At 42.9% G+C, this 21808-nt stretch overlaps 1 protein-coding gene across 1 annotated transcript in view; it reads right to left on the bottom strand.

The window, feature by feature from the left end:
- The window catches only part of CCDC102A (coiled-coil domain containing 102A), a 131714-nt gene extending 120091 nt beyond the window's left edge, over positions 1-11623 (bottom strand). Inside the window, 1 exon segment of the mRNA XM_030203569.1 lies at positions 11424-11623. The gene's annotated coding sequence lies outside the window, so the exon portion shown is untranslated.
- Positions 11624-21808: the final 10185 nt, after the last annotated feature.

Here is a 21808-nt window from a genome sequence, read left to right as displayed (position 1 = left end):
CTCACCACCAGCATCTTCCTGTCCCATCTCTCTCCTCCCCCATTGTTCAGCATTTTTCCCCTCTCTCTTCCCTACCATCCATTGTCCATCTTCTCTCCCTGGCGCCATCGTACCTCTCTCCCCTCCCCCGCTTGTGCATCTCTCCTTTCCTCTCCTCCACCTTCATGTCCAACTTTTCTCCCACTCCCTGCCTTGAGCCTCTGGTCTAACATCTCACTCTCCCCCCCCTCTCAAACAGCATCTCTCCATCCTTCCTTCCCCTCACCTCAATGCCATGTTCAACATTTCCCCTCTCAGCTTTCCCTCCTTTTCTTCCACTTCCATGTCCAACACTTTTTTTCTCTCTGGTCCTTTGCCACTCCTATGCAGCCTTTCCCTCCCTCTCCCCATCCCATCCCATATCCAACAATTCTCCCTCTCTTTCCCCTTGCAGCATCTCTCCATCTCTCCCCCCACATCCAACAATTATTCCTCCACCCCACCTAGCAGTACCTTGTCTCACTTCCTCATCCCAACAGTGCTCCTGTCTCTCCCTCTCTCCTTGACCCCTCAAGCCACCTGCTAGCATGCTGTAGGTTTTTCTCTCTCCCTTCCCCCTCCCCCCAGCCACCCGCTGACATGCTGTACATCCCCACCCCCGCCAGCCACCTGCACATTTCCCCCTCTCTCTCTCCCCTCCTCCACCAGCCACCCGCTGCAGTTTGCTCTCTCCCACCTTCCAGTCACCCACCGGGGTGCTGCAGGCCTTCTTTCCCCTCCCACCTCCATCGGGCAGTGCCGCGGTCTAGCTCTGCATCTGCACATCTGCAGCGGAGCCGCTACGTGACTGCTTCCTGTTCCGGCCGGCTTCACATTCTGATATTTACTCTCTGAAGAGGAGGCGGGGCCAGCGCAGAGGAAGCATTCCTAGCGTGCGGAGGCCCTGGCGCTGCGCGGCTCTGCTGAAGCAGCGGAGCTAACACAACTGGCGGTCCGGACGGGGATGATGACAGGGGAGGGAGCAGGGAGGTAACAAATGCCTGCGGCGTTCTGTTGGGTGGCTGGGAGGAGGGAAAACTGAAGTGAGCAGCAAGGGAAAAGTCACGGTTTGGGCTTCTTTAAAGTGCACCGTTGCTGGGCGGGCCTGAGCCCAAAGTGGGTGGGCCCAGGCCCATCCAGGCCCACCCGTGGCTACGCCCCTGAAGCAAAGATGGATAATATAGACAGGTAAGATAGAGTAACAGGAGAAAGAAGATATAAGAGTAAGAAGATAGGGGGATTAATTTAAGAAAGCTGCACATGAGATCAGAAAGGTGCTTGATGTTCTTTTAACTAGGGTAGGAGTGGATAAACATATTCAGCTATATAGTATGTTCAGCCGGTCTTATTCCTTGTGTATGTATGACTAGCAAGTTAGTTACTTCTTCCATTATAGGCCAGGTTGAAAAGCCAAGCTTTCACCTGCTTCCTGAAGTAGAGAGAGTCTTATGTTAAGCGAAGCCTTTCAGGGAGTGCATTCCTGAGTGTGGGGGCTACTACGGAGAAGACTCGCTGGCAGGTATCATATCATGTGATGTCCTTTGGAGAGAGTTTAGGGACACTCTGTGGGAGGACCTTATTGTCCTTGAAGGTGTGCAGAGGATGATCCTGATCTTCAAGTATTCTGGGCCGTTTCCTTTAAGGGCCTTGAAAACAGACTTTTAAATTTAGTCCTGTATTGTACTAGTAGCCAGTGAAGTTTTTGCAAAAATGGTGTGATATGGTCACATTGCTTTCAACATTCTATTAGTCTTGCTGCAGCATTCCGATATTGTAATCTGCATGGAACTTGAAAGGTCATGGCAGAATATAAGAACGTTTTGCTTCTGTAACACAAAACTCTGCATAAAGACTCTCAGGAACCCTTTTACAAAGGCACGCAGAAAAATGGCCTGTGGTAGTGTAGACGTGTGTTTTGGGTGCGCGCAGAATCATTTTTCAGCACCCCTGTAAAAAAATGCCTTTTTAAAACTTTTGTCAAAAATGGACGTGCGGCAAAATGAAAATTGCTGCAAGTCCATTTTCGGTCTGAGACTTTACCTCCAGCCATTGACCTAGTGGTAAGGTCTCACGTGGTAACCGGGCAGTAATGGTCTATGCATGTAAAATGCCGATTACCGCCCATGCGCCAGAAAATAAAAATATTTTCTGGGTGCGCGTAGCGGACGAATGTAAAAAATGAAATTACCGCAAGGACCACGCAGTAGCAGAGCAGTACCTCAAAATTGACGCACATGTTGTGTTATTTTAGCACAGGGTTCCATTTTATGCAAAATAGCACGATGTGGTAAAATGGTAGCACATGTTGATAACTTCATTCCTCAGAATCTTATTCCAGGAGAAATTCTACACAAAAGAAAAACTTCAAGGGGTCCTTTTACTAAGGCGCACTGAAAAATGGCTTGCAGTAGTGTAGGCCCGGGTTTTGGGCACGCATCAATGCATTTTTCAGCGCGCCTGTAAAAAAGGTCTTTTTAAAATTTTTGACGAAAATGGACATGCAGCAAAATCAAAATTGTCACGCCTCCATTTTGGGTCAGTGACCTTACCGCCAAGTCATTGACCTGGCAGTAAAGTCTCACACGGTAACTGGGCGGTAATGACCTACACATGTCAAAGGCCACTTGGTATGCGCCCGAAAATAAAAATAATTTTTCGGCCGTGCATATAGGACGCGCATCAAAAAGGAAATTACCTCAAGAGCCATGCGGTAGCCAGGCAGTAACTCCATTTTGGCGCACGTTGGGCGCGTGTAGACACTTACGCGGCTTAGTAAAAGGGCACCTAAATTTTGTACACAATATTTTAAAATCATGCAGAGTGAGGCCTTTTTACTAAAGCTTAGCGCATGCTAAACACTAAGAAGCCAATAAGAACACACGCATCGCCATACTGGGACAGACTAAAGGTCCATCAAGCCCTGTATCCTGTTTCCAACAGTGGCCAATCCAGGTCACAAGTACCTGGTAAGATCCAAGAATAGTAAAACAGATTTTATGCTGTTTATCCTAGAAATAAGCAGTGGATTTTCCCAAGTCCATCTTAATAATAACTTATAGACTTCTTTGAGGACATTTTTGAATGCTACCCCAAGTTTTCTACATACTGAGCTGTCCGATTATAGAGCAACTTTGAACAAAAGAGAACAGATGTAAGAAAGAAAAGAAAAAAATAATAATTACCAGTGTATAAACATCCTTATTACTAACAAATAAAATGTATTTATGGCTATTAAATTTTTAAAAAGCCTCCTTTTCCCCACCCCGTTCAGGGAAATTTTCAAAATTAAACAACAAGTCATTCTGTAGCACTGAAAACAACAGGAGAAACAGCTATCTTTACTACCACTGAAAGTGAGAACAGCACACTTGGATACCTTAAGACCTATAAAAAGATATGCAATAATAATGCAATCAAAACAAACCATAATATATACTTTATATGCAAACAAAATCAGCACAATCAAAATCTCAGTGAAACAGCCAAGCTGCTTTTTCTCCCTAAGCAGCGAGGTGGGGGTGGGGGGGTGGGAACTGACTCATTTATAAGCTGTGTAATACATTTTTTGAATAAAAATAGAGAAAAAAAAAATCATGTCCATATAACAAGGTGTGATGCCCAATTTTGCATAGGTTGTCCAGGTAGGAAAAGGGCTGTCCGAGTAGTGGCATTCACAATGTGTTGTGCCTTTTGTAAAATATGTATAAGGCAATGGGAAAAACGTGTGAATTTGACAGCACATACAACGAGAAAAGCCACTTTATGGAAAAACACACTAAGGGCCCTGTTTACTAAGCAGCGTTATAGACACGTTAACAATGTACGTGACTACAATATCCCTATAGGCGCCTACATGGTTAGTGCGCACGCTAAAAACACTAACGCACCTTAGCAAACAGGGCCCATAAAAACAGCAACACTCGGGGCTCTGTACCTGTAAATACCAGCAGGTACATGTGTAGATAGCAGATTTTGGCAACTTGCACACAGATGCCAGCGTTTACATGCGTAAGTAGCAGATTTAACAAAATGGCACACCCGACGGGCACTGCTTAAGAAGCCAAGCTCCAAATAATACTTAGATTGTAAGTCCATTTGGGACAGAAAGTACCTGTACAGAAAAGAACATAAGAACAGCCATACTGGGTCAGACCAATGGTCCATCTAGCCCAGCATCCTGTTTCCAGCAGTGGCCAATCCTGGTCACAAACACCTGGCAGAAACCCAATTAGCAACAACATTCCATGCTACCAATCCCAGGGCAAGCAGTGGTTTCCCGCATGTCTATCTCAATAACAGACTATGGACTTTTCCTCCAGGAACCTGTCCAAACCTTTTTTAAAACCAGATATGCTAACAAGTTCCAGAGCTAACTATTCTTTGAGTGAAAAAATATTTCCTCCTATTTGTTTTAAAAGTATTTCCATACAATTCATTGAGTGTCCCCTAGTCTTTGTACTTTTTGAATGAGTGAAAAATTGATTCACTTCCACCCACTCCACATCACTCAGAATTTTATAGACCTCAATCATATCTCTCCTCAACCGTCTCTTTTCTAAGCTGAAGAGCCCTAACTCTTTTAGCCTTTCTTCATATGAGATGAGTTCCATCCCCTTTATCATTCTGGTTGCTCTTCTTTTAACCTTTTTTAATTGGGCTCATTTTCAAAAGAGAAAAACATCCAAAAAGAGGCATAAATCTGCATTTGGATGTTTTTTTCACAAAAACATCCAAATTGGTATTTTCAAAACCAATTATTAAATGTTTTTCTATGACATCCGTCAGAAGTGCGTTCAAATCACAAGGGGGCGTGTCAGGGGCATGTTAAGGGTGGGATTTGGGTGTTCCTAACACTTAGACGTTTTTCAGCTATAATGGAACAGAACAAAACCGTCTAATACTAAGATGTTTTGAGCTAGACCTGTTTTTATAATGAATAAGGCACAAAAAGGTGCCTTAAATGACCAGATGACCACTGGAGGGAATCAGGGGTGACTTCCCCTTACTCCCCCAGTGTTCACTAATTCCATCCCACCCCCCAAAAATGTGATTAAAAACATTACTTGCCAGTCTCTATGCCAACCTCAGATGTTATACTCAGGTCCATTAGAACAGCATGCAGGTCTCTGGAATAGTCTAGTGGTGGGTGCAGTGCACTACAGACAGGAGGACCCAGGACCATACCTCTCCCTACCTGTTACATTTGTGGAGGAAACTGTAAGCCCTCCAAAACTCAGCAGAAAACCACTGCACCCACATATACATGCCCTCATCATCCATAAGGGCTATAGTAGTGGTGTACAGTTGGGGTTAGTGGGTTTTAGGTGTGTTTTGGGGGGCTCAGCAGACAAAGGAGCAATGGTGAGACGTGTACCTGGGTACATTTTATGAAGTCCACTGCAGTGCCCTCTAGAGTGCCCTACTGCTTTCCTGGGATGTCTGCGGGACCAGTCTACTAAAAATGCTGGCTCCTCCTACATTCCAATGGCTTGATTTTGTGCGTTTTGCACTTGGACGTTTTTTTGTTTGAAAATGGACCACAAAAACAAAACGGCCAAATCACAAAACCTTGTTCAAAACAGTATTTTCAAAAACAAAAGATAAACGATTTTGGTTTTTTGAAAATGACCTTCTTTCCTATTCAGATTTTGGCCGTTCTTTGCAAAACGTCCAAAGTCGGACTTAGACGTCATATCAAAAATACCCCTCTATATCTTTTTTGAGATAAGGTGGCCAAATATTTGTGTATGAACCACTCTGTGCCTTTATGTAGGCTCGAATGGTATATCAAATGCATTCAATAAATAGATTTTTGGATTTCTGAGATAAATTTGAACAGCAGGGAAGTAAGCATAGTTCTTCTTCAACTACTGCTCCAAATTCAGGTCCAAAGGAGCAGTTAACTGACAGCTATACATGCCTGGTAGCAGGTGTAAATGCTGACGAGGAAACTGTTTTGAAGTACATGTGTATAGGTTTCAGGCATGATGAGAAAATGCCCCCTCCCCCTTCAAAAACTGTGCATGCAGTAGGGATACACGTGGAAGTAGGGGCTATTTACATATGAAAATCAGATTTTTACACTTGTAAATGACACCCAACTCTTCTACAACAAGCTCCAAGATGGTTCTTTAGTTTGATTTGATTTATTTTCTTATATACCACCTGCAGCCTGAAAGCTCTAGAAGCAGTGTACCTTCAGATACCATAGTTATTTTTCTGCCCCTGAAAGGCTCACAATCTAATTTAGTACCCCAGGCAGTTGAGGCCAAGATCTCAAGAAGCCACAGTGGGATTTGAGCCAGGTTCCCCTGATTCTCAGCCTGCTGCTCTATTGCAAATGAAGAGGTTGCCTTGGATTTAGGAGGCTCTCAGTGAATGCTTCCTCAAGCCAGTCATGAGAGTGAGTGGTAGAGACTAGGCCTAACTCAGAGCATCCTTGATGGTTGCAAAAAAACTGAAGAGTCAAAGGAAAAATTAATGATCAGCTGAGTCTGCCTAGCAGGCTGTAATACATGGACATGAAAGTCCTTGCACAAATGCTGATGCTCATTAGGCCAAGTCTATCTGGCAGACTACACGTGCCTTGCACTGGTGGGCTGATGCAGCAGGTTGAAGGTGGTGGGGAGTGAACCAGAAAGGCCAAGGGGACATAAAAAGAAAAATTTCAATAGCTGGGGGAAAGTCTTCACAATTCCAGAATGTATCATTTTTGCAGAATTCAGCACAGGGATCAGGTGTCAGTAGCAGGAGTAACAGCTTGCACGGCCAGGAGGACACAGCAATGAAGCCGAAGTAGCCCACTAATGATGTTGATTCTTCTCAATCCCACTGATCACAATAAGGGGACAGCAGCTGCTGCTCTGGACTGGACTGCTGATTTGAACACGAATGACCATACAGTCACACAGATCCAATCAGCAGTCAAACGCTGGTGGCAGAGGAGGATGTAGCTTGATGTACAGCCCCCTTCTTCTACTTGTTGTCATGGTCAATGTGGTCAGGAGAGGGGGAAAGAAGGCTACAGTGTCTTAGAGGAAAAAGAAGGGCTGACTAGGGAGAGTGAGAACAAGCTGAAGGTGTGTGCCCATGGTGGGGGAAGGGGGAGAGAAAGAATCGAGTATGTGTGCCTTGGGATGGAGAACAGACAGAGGTTGAGAGAGCTGGGGGGACACAGACATAACTGGGGGTCTATATGGGGCATGCAAAGAGAGAGCTGGAAGTCTTGCTGGGGACGGGAGAGAGGGAAAGAAAGCTGGGAGGAGAAACGGGGAGAGGAACAAGAAAGGGCCAAGAGGGAAAAAACTGGGGAGCATTCATCCTGGAGAGGGGACACAGAAAGATGAGACCTGAACATATTTGGGAGAGGAGAGAAATGACGCTTGAAGGAGGAGTTCAAGCTACAAAGGAGTGGGGAGATAAAGAGAGGGAGAGGGAGAGCAAGAGAGAGAGAAAGCTGGGGAGGGTTGAGCCTGAGAATGAAGAAAGCTGGGGAGGAATGTCAGGTCTGGTAACAAGGAATCGAGCCTTAAAATGGGGAAATTCTGCACAGAAAATTACAAATAAGGTACACAGAATTTATGTTGTATGCAGAAATTGCAAATATTTAATGCAGAGTTCCCCCAAGGAGTAGATGTTTGTGTAACAGCTGAGCTGGTGGTTTTTTGGTCCTTTGGAATTACTATGTGACCTTATGTTTATAAACGGAAGGGGTAGGGTGCTGGTTGTAAACAAAAAAAGGGGGGAGGGAAGGGATCTTACATGCTTAGCTACCCAAGTGGGTAAAGCATCACTGACCTGGGATATATCCTTGGCATTGTGGGTAGGAATACTGAGCAGACTAGATGGACCAACTGGCATTTTTCTGGTTCACCTATGTTACCATATTAGAAAGCAATGTTAAGCCAATCAGTCCCACAGGGTGCCTTTTACTAAAGTGTGGTAAAATCTGGCCTTAGAGCATTCTAATGCAGGACTTTCCCATGCACTAAGCCCAAATTTAATGCGGCACTTTGTAGGGCATTTATTTTCTTTCTTTTCTTATTTATTTTGCTGGGTGTGCTCACAGTACCTGCATAAAATTAGGGGTCCTTTTACTAAGGTGCACTGAAAAATGGCTTGTGGCAGTGTAGGCGCGGGTTTTGGGCGCACCTGTAAAAAAAAGTCCTTTTTAAAGTTTTTGCTGAAAATGGACATGTGGCAAGATCAAAATTGCTGTGTGTCCATTTTGGGTCTGCGACCTTACTGCCAGCCATTGACCTAGCGGTAAAGTCTCACACTGTAACTGGGTGGTAATGACCTACCCATGCCAAATGACACTTGGCGTGCATCTGATACGCGCATCTGAAAATAAAAATTATTTTTCAGCCATGCATATCGGATGTGCGCCAAAAATGAAATTACCACAACAGCCACATGGTAGCCATTTTGGCACGCGTTGGGCGTGCTTAGAGCCTTACGCGGCTTAGTAAAAGGGCCTCAGTGCAGGATCACTTACAGCCTCCTGTTTAGGAGGGGCTAAGTGCTCCTGCATTGACCCTGCATTATCCAGTTAGTGCACCCTAATGTGCTAGCTGGATAATGCAGAAACACCTACCTAAAAATATTTTTAAAAATAGGTATTTACAGAATGCAGACAAAATACCATATAACACTTTAATGTTTTTTTGTGGTAGCCTGTTGGTGTGTACTAACCGCGTGTTAAGAACTTACCCTCAGATTCTATATAGCGCGCCTAAAGATCTGCACCGAAATTGGCGTGCATTCTATAACAATGCACGCAGTTTAACAAGCTAATGAGCGCTATCAGCATTTAACAAGCAAATAATGAGCACTAATTGGCACTGATTATAATTTAGGCACACAACTCGCTAAGCGTATTCTATAATGATGTGCACCAAACTTCTAACACATGTGGGCAAAAAGGGGTGTGGTTATGGGCGGGGGAAATGGGTGTTTCCTGGGCATTCCAAAATATGGCCCAGTGCGCCTAAATCTCTGTGCCAGGATTTATGTCACGTTTTCTTATCAACTAGCATATTCTATAATTGGCACTGATTATAGCATGCACTTAGTCGGCACTGATTTTTTTTTAGGCGCCATTTATAAATCTCCCCTTTAACACTATTTAGTAAAAGGAATTGAGTATTCCTGAGACAGATAAGTGAGGCTTTATCACATTATTCTAGTTAAATTTATATCTGAGATCTTTAGCCCAAAGTGGTGCATGGTGCTCCCTTTCTTCAAGCTTTATGCAGCTGGAGAGTGTAGGAAGTTGTAAAGGAAAAGGACAAAACAGGTTGTATTTGTATCAAAAAAAAGAAGAGGTGGAGCCATTGGCATCCTCAGACCAGTTCCCTATCAGGCCCCTTCCTTTTAAAGTAATGACTAAAGCAGAGGTACCAGATCTCCCATCTCCAAGAAATAAGTGTCTGCTCTCACTCATTCCATAGCAGTTACATTTTGTTTCTAGTTCTAAAAATATAAATCAAATCATTTTCTACTCAGTGAGGATTAAATAATGAAAAACTCTGCTCATATTCTGGAACCTGACAGCACTCAGGGACTATTTTTTTCCTATTTCTTTGAGAATGTGAAACTGTATTAAACAGCATGTGAGAACGTTTCTTGGCAGTCAACATTTCAAATGAAAAGAAAAAATAAGGGCCAGTTTCTATGCAGAATGGGAATGGATAGTGGTTTTTATTTTTTTACATCAAATGCAAGACATTCTTTATAGCAAGAGATTGTTAGAAGCTGTAGCCGAACGTTTTCCTTCCTTCCCCATCACAATCTACCATAAAGATTCAGACAATTTTATTGGCATGACAAAAGGAGATAATTTTCAAACTACTAGTAACAAACAGTAAAATAAAGTTATATACAGAAAGGTCAAAGTTTGGATACAATATATTTTGCTGCTAGAGCTGCTTTTTTTTCTCTTTCCCCCAAGGAATATAAACAGTTTTTCCTGCTCATTCTTTTGTGGGAAGTCTTTGATTTCGAAACTGAAATGTATTATTTCTAAACTGCCTTTATCCAAAGTGGGAATACAAAAAATAGACTCACATAATAAGGTCACAAACAACCACACTTTCAAACAATAAAATCTCAAAGAAGAAGGTGAAAGGAAAAACACTTTGTATAGTCTATGTATCCAAAAGGAACAACAGTGTTTATGTAGGCACAAAATATGCCAAACAACTGTTAATTTTGGAAAATATGTATCTTTGAAGGCTTTGTAAAGTACAACAGGAAATGTGTTTGTGTTCCTATTGCATTGCATGCAAAGTCAGACTCCCTGGGATTTCTAGTTCAAAGTTTTTGTCTGTATCTTGCTATTTCTGGTCTGTATTCACTTATTCTGTATTTGGTGAGGATCTGTGTTTTGCATGTGTGATGAAGGTCAAGTATTCTGCTAGCGTATAATTTCTATGCAGGAATCTGTAGCAATCCAGTCGGTTGTTTTTTTTTTTTCTTTGGATTGTGCCTCCCGTTAGGAGGTGTACTGGTACTTTATGACATGTTACAGTGTTTGCATTGCCTGCTTTTTATAGACACACTTGTTGCTGTTTGGGTTCTGGGTGTTATGTTGGTTTGGTAGTTCTGCTTTGCTTCTGTTGATAAGAGTTTTTTCTAGGGATTTGTGTTACTTCTGGGAGTGCTCCGCAGTGGAAGGAATTTTTGTCACTGTTATTGAGACGATACCAAACTATGTATATTCTCTTTTGTATATTGTGGTAGTAAAAGGAAGGATTCTAAATCTGCTCTGCATCTTACTCCATTCCTGTCACAAAACTGCCAGTTTCCAGCCCCACCTCCTCCTCACTAGCATTGGCTGCTTCCCACCAAAATTCGCTCCAGGCTGCCTTGGGATTGGCCACCAGCCCAGTCAGTCTGGCATTCTCTTTGGCTACTTTGCTGAGTACCCTCAAGAGATTAAAATCCCTTCCCCCCTCCACCCCCACAATCTCTAGTTCACAGACAGGGCACAGGGCACGCCAGCCTCCCACCCCCACCGAGAACCCATCAAACTCAGTCTAGAGCATATGCAGGACCGGTCCACAATAGTATCGGTTACCTCTCCCCCCCCCCCCCCCCCACCCACCCGAGAGAAACACCACCACACAAAGCGACTGGTGGTCATGCTCCGTTTCCCAGAGAGCACGCGACGCAGAACTTTCCCAGTCGTATTCTTCAATCGCCAAACAACACCTTGGCATTCTGCACATGCACTTCAGCAACTTAAAAGTTTCTTCACAGCTTATCCTATCGTTTGTGCATGCGTGTGGCTGCTTATTTGCAGCCTAAAGGGAGAGGGAGGAGAAGCAGAGCCCACCGACCTCTCTGACTTCCTATAGAAATGTTTGGCCACTGTCGTCCCGCCAACAGTTAAGAGCACCTACCTTGCGCTTTCGTCAGAGGGTATCCGAGTTGGCACATTACAACCCACAGAGCGCAGCAGGATCCAGCTTCAGTGAGCCCAAACTTAGCAGACTCCTGCCTCTAGTCGGTGACTGACCGGTAGGGGCTCCAAGTCTCCACCCAGCTCTTTACAGGATTTCCTTTGGGGAGATAAAATCGGAAAGGGAAAGGAAGTGTGTGCACTCACCACTACTATCCCTGTGAACGGGGGACAACTTGTGGAAAGCAGGAGCCCGGGATTAGGAAGGACAACTTGGAAGTTCCGTCGAATTTTCTCAAGTATCATCCCTTACTCTTCTCAACAGGGTCCCCGCCGCAGTTTCGTTAATCTATTCAAGCTGAGAGTATGTATTTTATGACCTATCAAATTCTTCATTCTTACCACATCTATACCAAGAGGCGGGGTGAATCTTAGAGATGAGGGGGAGGCAGATGCTGGAGAATGGGTACTGTATACGATATATTCAAATACAATCCCCTAACGTGCTCAGACCCTGAGTTCAGCACCAGAGCAATACTGCCATGGTTCAAACTATTGAATTCTAACTGCTCAGAAACTCAGCACATCACCAAAGCATGCCTGGGTGTGTACTCTTCAAGTGCTGCTTCTGTCCTAGTACCACCACCACCCATCCTATCTTTCTTCTTTGTCTTTGCATTCTTTTTTTTTTCTCAGTTATCATCTCTGCTCATTCCTCCCTGACTTTTCTGACATCGAGTTCTCCTTTCCACTGTTCTTTCTATTGCTCTCCCATTCTCATTACCTTCTTCTGTTCATCTTTCTCCATAAGTACATACATAAGTATTGCCATAGGGGAAAGACCAAAGGTCCATCAAGCCCAGCATCCTGTTTCCAACAGTGGCCAATCCAGGTCACAAATACCCGGCAAGATCCCAAAAATGTACAAAACATTTTATACTGCTTATCCCAGAAATAGTGGCTTTTCCCATAGCCTTCCACACCTTTTTAAAACTCCGCTAAGCTAAACGCCATTACCACATTTTCTGGCAATGAATTCCAGACATTAATTACATATTGAGTGAAGAAATATTTTTTTCAGATTCTTTTTAAATTTACTACTTTGTAGCTTCATCATGCTCCCTAATCCTAGTATTTTTGGAAAGAGTAAACAAATGATTCACATCTACACATTCCATTCATAGACCACTATCATATTTTATTTTTGTTACATTTGTACCCCACGCTTTCCCACTCATGGCAGGCTCAATGTGGCTTACTTATTTGTACCTGGGGCAATGGAGAGTTAAGTGACTTACCCAGAGTCACAAGGAGCTGCCTGTGCCTGAAGTGGGAATCAAACTCAGTTCCTCAGGACCAAAGTCCACCACCCTAACCACTAGGCCACTCCTCCACTCCTCAGCTGTCTTTTCTTCAAGCTGAAGAGCCCTAGCCACTTCAGCCTATCATCATAGGGAAGTCGTCCCATCCCCTTTATCATTTTCATCGCCCTTCTCTGTACCTTTTCTAATTCCACTATATCTTTTTTGAGATGCGATGACCAGAATTGAACACAATATTCGAGGTGCAGTCGTACGTCCTCACTTTTGTTTTCCATTCCTTTCCTAATAATACCTAGCATTCTGTTTGCTTTCTTAGCCACCACAGCACACTGAGCAGAGGGTTTCAACGTATCATCAGACAATGCCGAGATCCCTTTCTTGGTCGGTGACTCCTAATGTGGAACCTTGCATCATGTAACTATAGTTCGGATTCCTCTTTCCCACATGCATCACTTTTCACTTACTCGCATTAAACATCATCTACCATTTAAATGCCCAGTCGCCGAATCTCAAAGGTTCTCTTGTAATTTTTCACAATCCTCTTGCAATTTGACAACTTTGAATAACTTTGTGTTGTCAGCTAATTTAATTACCTCACGAGTTACTCCCATCACTAGATCATTTATAAATATCTTTAAAAGCAGCAGTCCCAGCATAGATCCCTGTGGAACCCCACTATCTACCCTTCTCCATCGAGACTACTGACCATTTAACCCTACTCTCTGTTTTATATCCTTTAACCAGTTTTTAATCTATAATAGGACACTACCTCCTATCCCATGACTCTCCAAATTATTCTGGAGTCTTTCATGAGGTATTTTGTCAAACACCTTTTGAAAATCCAGATACACAATATTAAAATATCAGCGTTACATTGGCCACCCTCCAATCTTCCGGTACTACGCTCAATTTTAAAGATAAATTACATATTACTAAAAATAGTTCCACAAGTTCATTTATAAATTCTATCAGTACTCAGGGATGAATACCATCTGGTCCAGAAGATTTGCTACTCTTCAATTTGTCAAATTGCCCCATTACATCCTCTAGGTTTACAGAGATTTCATTCAGTTTTTCTGACTCGTCAGATTTGACTACCATTTCTGGCACCTGAATCTCTCCCAAATCTTCCTCGGTGAAGACCGAAGCAAAGAATTCCTTTAATCTCTCCGCTATGGCTTTGTCTTCCCTGATTGCCTCTTTTACCCCTTGGTCATCTAGTGGTCCAACTGATTCTTTTCTTGGCTTCTTTTTACAATGCGTTTTTGCCTCCAACGCAATCTTTTTTTAAAGTCCCCCTTTGCCTTCCTTATCAGCGCTTTGCATTTGATGTGACATTCCTTATGCTGATTCTTATTATTTTCAGTCAGTTCCTTCTTCCGTTTTCTGAAGGATTTTCTTTTAGCTCTAAGCTTCCTTCACCTCACTTTTTAACCATGCCAACTATCGTTTGGTCTTCCTTCCTCCTTTTGTAATACATGGAATATATTTGGCCTGGGCTTCCAGGATGGCATTTTTGAACAGCATCCACGCCTGATGTAAATTTTTGACCCTCACAGCTGCTCTTTTTTTTTTCACTGTTCTGCTTAATAAAGTCTTCATGGTTATTTCTGCTGTGCTATGCATCCCCTCCCTATTGTCAGTTTCTGTCTTGCACTTTATCCTTATGATGGTCCTTTTTGTCACATTATATTCTTATTCTGTTTTTAATGCTAATTTTGTACAACATGATGCCTAGTGGAATGGTTTATCTGGGCATCCAAAATGGTCTGTTTAAATAATGGAACAAGAAGAGGCGATGATCTGCAACAGTGCATAGTAGTGAACAAACAAGCATACTACCATCAGTTCAAAGCATTGTGCAGTTTTTTAAAACAATCACCCAAGGTGGCCACGTTTCTCCCTCAGGCTGAGTCAGGGGTAAAAACTAGACAAAGAATTAAAATCATATAAATAACAACTGATTGAAAAAGATCAATATAAATAAAAACATACATGAAAAAATGTGAATACTAATACAAATAAAAACAAATGAAGAGATTTAAGTATTGATGTATAAATAAGAAAATGAATATACAAGTATACCACAGGCAAAATATGATTCACAAAATTCAGTGACCAAGGACATAATACAAGCCCTAGTAAACACCATATCGTTTCAGTGTGGGCAGACATTATTTGGATAAAATCAATAAGAATAAAACCATGGATAGTTAAAACACATATAGTGAGATGTGAAATAGTGACATATTCACACTCAAACAAAAGTGACAGGCATAAATCCAATGTATAAATATAAATAACATTAAAATCTGTCACATGCATAGGGATAAGTGAACAGGAACAGCATGCAAACACACACCATATTGTTTCATGGCATGCAAACTAATTTTAAATCCATACAATAATAATATTCTACTGTCTAAAACATTGAAAAATAACTTACTAATAGCTAAAACCATTACTTAAAACAAAAAACTATTACAAAAATCATTTTTACAGCAAATGCCATTAAAAAACCCATTACAGACATAGGAGCCAACTTCTCAAAATTATTGGGGGTGCTAAGCCCAATGGAAATAACCTCTCCCCAGATACATACAAGGAATTTTCTCAATATTAGGGATGCTCAAGCACCCACCTCACCCACAGAGTCGGCTTCTATGATTACAGAGTACTATTAAAAAATACTCACAACACTCCTTTTTTTTTTTTTTTTTACTCAGAGTAACAGCATCACCACCACTCCAGTGCAAGCAGTGAAACTGCCATCTTGTTTTTACTTCTAGCTTTATTTGCCTCCACCAAGGTGAAAGGTCAAACATTCTAGATGTTGACTAGGGTTTGCAGTATATCCTTGGTCACTGAATTCTGTGATACCCATTTTGCCTGTGGTATACTTGTATATTCATTTTCTTACTTATACATCAATACTCAAATCTCTTCATGTATGCTTTTATTTATATTGATCTTATTCAATCAGTTGTTATTTATATGATTTTAATTATTTTGTCTATTAATGTACTAGTTTTTACCCCTGATGCAGCCTGAGGGCAAAACATGGCCACATCGAGTGACTGTTTTAATAAACTGCACAGCGCTTCAGAACTGTTGGTCTGCTTGTTTGTTCACTGCTGTTTAAATAACGTCCATGCCTTGGCCAAACTCTTGACCCTGGCACCACTCCTTCTAGTTTTTTGCCCTGATTTCCTCATTCTATCAGTCTCCCTTTTTAAAATTAAGTGTTTTGTTTTGGCGTTTTACTTCATATGAAGGCAAATTTGATCACATTGTGATCATTATTACCTAATGGCCCACCATCATGATTTCATGCCCCAAGTTCTGTGTACCAATTTGGGACAGATCTAAGTAGTTTCTCCTTTAGTTGCTTTCAGCACCATCTGCTCCATGAAGCAGTTATTTATGGCATTTAGAAACTTTACCTCCCAATGAATATTAGAATAATTGAAATCTGCAAGTATTATTGTGTTACCAAATATGTTAGCCTTCCTAATTTCTCTTACTATTTCACTGGGCAGGTAAGCAGTAATATACTTCCACCACTATATTCTTTCCTGTCACACATAAAATTTCTATTCATAAAGATTCTGTATTGCATTTTATGTCCTGCAGAAGTTTCAGCCTGTGAACACTGGGTGCACACCCTAAGTTGTATAATGGCACACACACACACACATTGAGCTTTTTCTTAGAGCTGTAATGAATGAATGAAGGATTTGCAGGGAGAGCCCCGCCTGCCCTTGCTCTCAGGAAAAGAGGAGGGGAGAACCTCTTCAACTACAGTCACACAGCTCTGCTTCTTTTCTGAACTGATGGCTTGCCCTGAGTGCACTTCAACGTCTGTAAAACAAAAAAAAGCCTTTTAAGACCATCACATTTTTTTCCCTTCAGTCTGAAATGCCTTTTCATTCCTGAGAGAGAACAAGTTGTGAAGTTCTCAAACAGGAGGCTGAGTGATTCGCTCTCGGTCAATCGTAATTTAAGAAAAACAAACAAACCCACACACACTCTTTAAGATTTGTGAAGATAAAAGAATCCCAACTGCACATGCTCTTCTTAGGCTGTAGGGGATGGAGTCTGGCAATGGATACATCATAAATCCAAGATGTCAGCGGATAGTGTGAAATAGGAAGTGACACTATGGGTGCTGCCATCTTAGATTTGTGTGACCTATGGTCACCACCAAGTACATAAGTAATGCCATACTTGGAAAAGACCAAGGGTCCATCGAGCCCAGCATCTTGTCCACGACAGCGGCCAATCCAGGCCAAGGGCACCTGGCAAGCTTCCCAAACGTACAAACATTCTATACATGTTATTCCTGGGATTTTGGATTTTTCCAAGTCCATTTAGTAGCGGTTTATGGACTTGTCCTTTAGGAAACCGTCCAACCCCTTTTTAAACTCTGTTAAGCTAACCGCCTTCACCACATTTTCCGGCAATGAATTCCAGAGTTTAATTACACGTTGGGTGAAGAAAAATTTTCTCCGATTTGTTTTAAATTTACTACACTGTAGTTTAATCGCATGCCCCCTAGTCCTAGTATTTTTGGAAAGCGTGAACAGAGGAGGTTTGAATAACAGGAGATGGTGTGACTTCACAAAGCTGAAGCTGGTTTCCCCCAAGGAGGTTTTAATTCTTCCCAATACAGTTGTTGTCACCTTGGTACACCCAAAACAATGTAATTGATAGAACAAGCTCCGCCTACTGGCTTCAGCCCAGATAGCCTCATGCTGTCTCCTGTTATGAAACCTCCTTGGTCACCATCTTAGAAAAGGGGCACAGCCTAAACAGTTATGACATGACCTCCCATGGCATCACCAAAAGGGGTGGGGTTTAGGGAGGAGTTCCAATAATACCATCAAAGGACCAGGGTGAGAGGGGTGTGGATTGATATAATATGGGCAGGGCTATGGCAGAACCTCAACTCCAAGTGGCTGACAACCCAGAATTTGGTTTGACAAAAGCTAGTGTACCTTACTACTTGTTTAGTACATACATGCATATTTGCTGCAAACATGTTGGTCTTTTTTGCTTCTCTGTTTCTATATTTCTCATATGTGCATGTGGAGAGAATTTTTGTGAGCTTGCACCGAACAGGCCAGATGGCTCTGCATTAGATTGATCTGACTTAATCATCAGTCAAGATTAATAGACATTGAAATAGTACTTTCCCAACCCAGACACTATTGAGCTACATTTGTGTCATGTGCAACTCACCCACTGGCAGCTCCTGCCCTGATTGGTCACTTCCCATTGAGATGGCAGAGTAGAAGCATTTTTTGCTATTTGCATCCTATGCAGCCACAGCACTCACACAGCCCTTGGTCTGGCACTGTCCCCCAGTCACCATTCTCAGTTGTATTTGCCATCCTTCAATTGTTGGAAAATGGCAGAGAAACACACTACTTAAGGGCAGTGGCATAACTGCCAATAATTGGGCAACACCATTCACAAATATTCATGTGTATGTCACATAACACTTGTTCAGAAAAAGTGAAGATCCTTAATTAAACAGGTGTGCTCCACAGAAAGCAGAGGAATACAGCCACCCAAAGTGATAAAAAGTCCAATGAACTTCACCCAACTCTAAAATGCTTATATAACATTTCAAACCTCCCACCCACCACATCAGTCCTCCCATGGCAATGGTTGCTCAAACATTCCAGTCAGCAGCATAACTATTGAAATTAATGAGTAGGGGTGGGGGGTGTGAGGAGTTGGGAAAGGTGTCTATATTCTCCTGCTGGCTACAGAGAACCCTTGTTATAGGTAAGCAACTTTGTTTCTGCTGCTGACAACAGGGAAACACAACCACAGGAAAAGGTGATGACCAAGCTAAGGGTTGCTCTTAATTAGCATGATACAGCTGGCACACACAGAAGTAATTTTGGGAGACAAGGTGGGGAAATTGATAATTTGTGGCTGAAGTAAAGAGGGTTTGGAGCATCAGTTGTCCAAACATACTGGCAAAGTGTGATGATAGGTCCAGCCAACAATGTTTTGTTAAAGTATAGATTTATGAGAAAGATGCAACCTTACACATGTATTCTGTAGAAGGTGAGAGTAGTTTTTGGCAGATGTTGCTTTGCCCTTGAGTTGGTGAATACTGATCTGAGCTGGTGGCAATACATTTGTTGCAGTACAGCAAAATTCAGTGCAATCAAACTTGGTTTGAAAGAATGGGTGCAGTGCCATGTGAAGCAGGAGTATTTGGGTTAAAATTTACAGATAAGCAGAGGAACCATCTCCATGGGGGCTGTAATGCTTGAGCACCCCTGCTATTAATCAAATGCCTTCCCTTTGTCCAAGTATGGACATAGGTGTTAAGACAAAGGGGCAAGTACAGTGCTGTTTACCTAGGCACATAGTCCAAGAGGAAAGTAGCAGAACAGGGTGCCTCAGTCCTTCTCCATCATCTTCCAAACTCGCCTTAGCGCAAGATGCAACAACTCTACTCAGACACACTTCCAACCTTCTCATTCAGCACCAACAATATTGCAATCAAGGCAGGTTGGACCCGTAATTTTTCTTTCTGCAGCATCCTACCTCCTCTGATGCAACTCCCTGTCCCCATGTCTCCACCTAGGAGTATGCTGCAGAAAGAAAGCTTCCAGCACTGCCCCTGCCTTGATCACTGCCACTACTGGTGATGAATGATAAAGTTGGAAGAATTTGAGAGGAGGACAAAAAGATGTCACATCAGCAGGGCAGGGTGGGGAGGGGAGACAAAGATGCCAGACCAGGGGGCAGGCGGCAAAGGAGTTGGGCTGGAAATAAGAGAGATTGGATAAGGCAGTAGGGAAGAGAGACGAAGGAGTCAAGGAAGGAAGAGGGGAGACCGAGAAATGCAGATAAAGCAGGGCAGGTGAGCAGAGGGGACAGACGCTAGACCCAAAATTGAGAAAAAAATGAGAGAGATGTCTTGGAAAGCTGGACACGAGGACCAAGGACACAGGGGGAGGAATAGGGACACAGTGGACAGGTGTTAGCTAGGATAGATAGGGATGCAGAGGGAATGATGGGGGACATAGAGATGAAATATTAAGTGGACTGGAGACATGAAAGAGCACAAGATGCAACTACCTCCTATTTCCATCCCGGTAAAAATTACAGAGGTGGAAATAGCAGGCAATTCCCAAAGGAAATCATATGCAAATGAGTTGCTCACAAAAACAGCAAGCAGTTCAGTAGAGGAAGTGCCAGCTCATGCATACAGCAGCCAGTTGCTAAGTGTGGCTGCAATGTGCAGGCCCAGGACAACCAAACAGCCTCCACTACTACATAGCTTCCGTACACGTTAGCTTTACACAGATAGCAAAACAGTTTGACATGTAAAGCCGGCATGTATGAAAGCCAAGTATGGTGGATCTACTTTTTAGATGAGTCCTCCATCTACATGCAATCTCATGACAACCAACACATGCATGCCAGCTGTCTAGCAGTGAGAAAAGAAAGGTGGGAGCAGGCAGGCAAAAAAGTATCCTTCCGGAGAGGGAGTTGCTTTAGGAAGTTAATAGCTTTGGCGATCGATCGGCCCCAGATTATCTGCAGCACTTCCTCGAGTTCAGCAATCGTTATGGCTTTGAGTGCAGCTTGTGACAAGCCCCCGTCGCTCCCCACACAAAAGTATATGTCACTGTAACATCATCAAACAGTAAGCTGGTGCCCCGTTTCCCCCCCCCCCCCCCAAATAATGGTAGTTTTATAGTGCAGCAAAGAAAAGGAGGCAAGTCCAAGGAGGATGTCAAAATGTAAAAGTCTATTGTAAAAATCACAAGGACGATCTGACACGGCCATATTTTGGCACAAAGACCTGCCTCAGGGGCATAGGAGCCGACTTTGTAGGTACTGTGGGTGCTTGAGCACCCCCAGTATTGAGAAAATTCCTTTGTAAGTGTCCAGGCAAGAGTTATATCCATTGGGCTTGGCACACCCAATAATTTTGAAAAGTTGGCTCCCCTGCTCAGGGGTCATACAAATCTGTCTGGTTGTAGTAGAAAACTGCTTGACTTAGAAATTATCTCAGAATCCTAATTGTATAAAAGCGCCGTATCTGCCCAAACGAAAAACAGCTCTGTAAAACAACAGCGCCTCACTCCTTTACTTTGCTGCTTACATTTGCGTGAGGTTTTTCCTCAGTTTTGCCATCCAGTTTTATAATGCAAACATTTTTGAAAGTGTGAAAATTGCTGGGTGATTATAACATCTAACTTTGCCATGTTTTTGAAATTCCAAGCAGTTACCGAGAAAAGGAAATGCAAAAAAAAAAAAAAAAAAAAAAAAAAAAGTCTAGGGGGTTACTTGTTTTGCCTCACTCTATAGAGGAAGGGACTAGGGGACCAAAGCAGATGATGACTGGGAATTGACTGAATTGGGGAGTCTATGGATGGGAGAGTCGGGGAGAGGGTTTTGAAGGGATGAGGATCTCACAACACATAAAAGTGTGTGTGTGTGGGGGTGTTGATGGGTTGGGAGAATGAGAGGGAATGTGAAATGTGGGGGGGGGGGGGGGAGAAGAGAATGTAAATCACCTGGTAGTCTGGAGAGAAGATGGTCCTGTGGAGGGGTATAGGAGAAAGGGGATGGGGCTCTGAAGGGGTTGAATGAAGATAGAAATGGGGTTAAAAAGGTGGTGAGAGGCAATATGAAGGGGTAGAGAGAGATTAAAAGAATAGCCTGGAGGCAAGGGAAGAAAGGAGAAACAGGGATAGGGATAGAGCTGGGACTGGGGAAGGGATGAGATGCAGTGGAGGATAGATGAGGGTTGAGAGGGAGTGTACAAAGGATACTGAGCAGACTAGATGGACTGTTCAGGTCTTTAGCTGCTGTCATCCACTATGTACCTATGAAATGGAGGACTAGGGACAGTGAAAGAGAAAAGGGGAGTGCTGAAAAGGGGATGAGAGATGGGAAAAGCTAGTAGGTCAATGGTTCCCAAACCTGGTCCTGGAGGCACACCAGCCAGTCAGGTTTTCAGGATATCCACAATGAATATTCATGAGAGATTTGCATGCACTACCCTCCAATGCATGCAAATCAC

This window comes from Microcaecilia unicolor, chromosome 5 (assembly GCF_901765095.1).
Source record: "Microcaecilia unicolor chromosome 5, aMicUni1.1, whole genome shotgun sequence".
Taxonomy (NCBI): Eukaryota; Metazoa; Chordata; class Amphibia; order Gymnophiona; family Siphonopidae; genus Microcaecilia; species Microcaecilia unicolor.
This window is presented reverse-complemented; position numbering and strand designations above follow the sequence as displayed.